Here is a 3,072-nt window from a genome sequence, read left to right as displayed (position 1 = left end):
GGGTATATGAATCGGAAGGGTTTGGAGGGATATGGGCCGGGTGCTGGCAGGTGGTACTAGATTGGGTTGGGATATCTGGTCGGCATGGGCGCGTTGGACTGAAGGATCTGTTTCCATGCTGTACATCTCTATTACTCTATGTGCAGCATTGTAATTGTAATTAATCACTTATATTCATGCATAACAGAATTTAACACACAACTATTTTGCATTTATAAAATGCACTCTTTTTTATTCTAACCATTTCCTGTTGCAAAGGCAAGATCAATAAGGTGCACTCTCATTTTTAGGCTTGCACGTTTGAAAGTTGCATTAGTTTAAATTATTTTTCTAAAATTAGAAGACAAGTTTTCTTCTGGATTTATAGCAGACTATGGAGCAAAAAATTTGCTTGGTTTCATCTCCTGTACACTTTAATTAATTTTTATATATGTTTTTGTACGTTTTCCCATTTATTGAAATATAGATGTGTCATTTCAACTGAAATGCTTTCGTAGATTTCTACTTTTATTGGGTGTTTTAAGTGCAAAATAAAGTTTAGCATTGAAGGTATGTAGTCATGCATGTAGCTTTTATATAATTTTTCTACTAAGTAACTTTGATCGGAATTATAGACTTAACTCTGGTTTTAAATATATTGAAAGTTGCCACCCAGGTTGATGAGATACGTCAGACCAAAGAAAAATAAATTAGTATTAAAACAAAAAGTGAGGACGAGAGATAAGAGGTAAAGCATATGAGGTGTGAGCAAAAAAAAAGATTAAAACTTTTCACTTTCAGACATCTTCAGATTTGTTGATTACCAAGATGCAATTTGCAGTTAGCAGACAGACAATTGGAGCTCTATGCCACTATCTGCGTTTGGTTCGTTGACATCTTGCAGAAGCTCTGTAGCTAAGCTGGAGACCCAATTTGAAAAGAAGATGAACTCTATTTAAGTAAATCCGTTTTATTCTTTTTGTAACTCAGAATAGCACCAGATTGTGGCAACAAAGCACGTTTCATTGTAGCTTCCTTGATGTATGTAATAATTAAATTATTCATTCATTTATTCATCACCAATAAAAATGACATTCCTGATCACAAAACTTATAGAAAGTTCATTCTGGGAATGGTGTTCTGTTTATGTCATCATGAAATCTAAAGGATATCATTCGCGGAGGACTGAATTACCTGCGATTGAAATGTCCAACCAGCCTGACTGATGTTAATGCACTTCTTTCATGCCACAAAGTCAGTAATTGGCCCCTGGGCAGCTAGAATTCTATGGTGCGAACTAACTCCACTGATTCCCAGTTCACATTCCATACTGTGTTGAGGTCAGTGAAAGTCGTTTATTCCTATGCAACTACATTTCGCAAGAAACTACCTGCTTTGGGAATTGAAACTGAAAAGAATGTGTGTATTCTATATGTTACTTTCTTGAGTATTCATTTGTTCTTCAATGTATAAAGTATATTTTTTATATAGTTGTATTGTGCCCAAAGACCACTTGTAGAAGGGTACAAATTTAGTTGAACTGATTCAGATAGAGAAGTCACTATCCATTCTGATCCATTCTGTGTATTACACCTACAGCATCACTGATAATGTATTATTTCTCAATTGGTGGGAAAATGCATTTGACAATTTATCTTTTGTGCTCTGGTATCCCAGCAACTGAAACTTTGTTTGAAGAAACAATGATCTTCTTGTAAAACTACTTTAGACATAATTTAAAGCTGAAGAGGAGGGAAAAAAGGGTTTGCCTAAAGTAATGATTAGATGGCAGTCACGCCAAAACAAGAGCACTGATTGGTTGGGAATGATGTTAATTTGCATTATAGATGCATGATTACACTCAGACTTTGGAGGTTGACAATTACTTTGTAGTTGAGATGCTGGTGAGTCTGAACACCCCACAGACAAGTGAAAAATAACTTATGCAGCATTTCTTCCTCCCACATTTTAAAACTAAATTTCTCTTTCCTAGATTGGATAGCTATACAGAATAAAATTGTTCAGGAGTTCTGCCATCGATCTCAGCAAAGCAACCATATCACTCATTGCCAGTGCTTCTGAATTAAAGTCAAACTTGGATCTTCCCTTAACACGGCTCACTTTTGACTGAATAGGCAGATTGAAGTATGCAATAGTTCCAGTCTCACAGCTACCAGTGTGTTGAAAACTACATGTGTGCAGACACTGAATGTAACCTCCATGTTATAACCCTGTGCGATTGTAACAAGACTTTTTTTTGTTCTTCTGCTCCAATTTATTTGTAATAAAGGCCAATATGCATTAACCTTTCACCTCATTTCTATCTTCTTTCCAATGAACAGTTATAAATGGCTTGTAACGTTAACTTTGTTTCTCTTTCTACAGATGCTGCCAGGCCAGCTAAATTTTTGTAACACTTTGTGATTATGGTATTTTCTTTTCTAATTGCATGTGTTGTACAAGCATGCTAACTTTATGTTCTGTGTAGGAATACATCCAAATCCCTCTCAACATCAACATTTACAAATTTCATGAGCGTAACGATTTTCTACTTTTCTATTCTCACTACTAAATAGACAATAGACAATTGGTGCAGGAGTAGGCCATTCTGCCCTTCGAGCCTGCACCACCATTCAATATGATCATGGCTGATCATCCTTAATCAGTGTCCTGTTCCTGCCTTATCTCCATAACCCTTGATTCCACAATCCTTGAGAGCTCTATCCAACTCTTTCTTAAATGAATCCAGAGAATGGGCCTCCAATGCCCTCAGGGATAGAGCATTCCACACAGCCACCAGAGCCACCATGAGAAGTTTCTCCTCATCTCTGTACTAAATGGTCTACCCCATATTTTTAAGCTGTGTCCTCTGGTTCGGCACTCACCCATCAGTGGAAACATGTTTCCTGCCTCCAGAGTGTCCAATCCTTTAATAATCTTATATGTCTCAATCAGATCCCCTCTCAGTCTTCTAAACTCAAGGGTATGCAAGCCCAGTCGCTCCAGTCTTTCAGTGTAAAGTAATCCCGCCATTCGAAAATGGAGCCGTTTATCACTACTCTTTGTTTCCTATCAGCCAACCAATTTTCAATC

At 37.0% G+C, this 3,072-nt stretch overlaps 1 long non-coding RNA gene across 1 annotated transcript in view; it reads left to right on the top strand.

The window, feature by feature from the left end:
- The window catches only part of LOC122557275, a 73,791-nt gene extending 71,507 nt beyond the window's left edge, over nucleotides 1-2,284 (top strand). Inside the window, exon 2 of the long non-coding RNA XR_006313785.1 lies at nucleotides 1,973-2,284. This is a non-coding gene — a long non-coding RNA (uncharacterized LOC122557275). The remainder of the gene's footprint in view (nucleotides 1-1,972) is intronic.
- Nucleotides 2,285-3,072: the final 788 nt, after the last annotated feature.

Source organism: Chiloscyllium plagiosum, chromosome 15 (genome assembly GCF_004010195.1).
Source record: "Chiloscyllium plagiosum isolate BGI_BamShark_2017 chromosome 15, ASM401019v2, whole genome shotgun sequence".
NCBI classification, from domain to species: domain Eukaryota; kingdom Metazoa; phylum Chordata; class Chondrichthyes; order Orectolobiformes; family Hemiscylliidae; genus Chiloscyllium; species Chiloscyllium plagiosum.
Note: the sequence above shows the minus strand (reverse complement) of the source record. Positions and strands in the feature narration are given on the sequence as shown.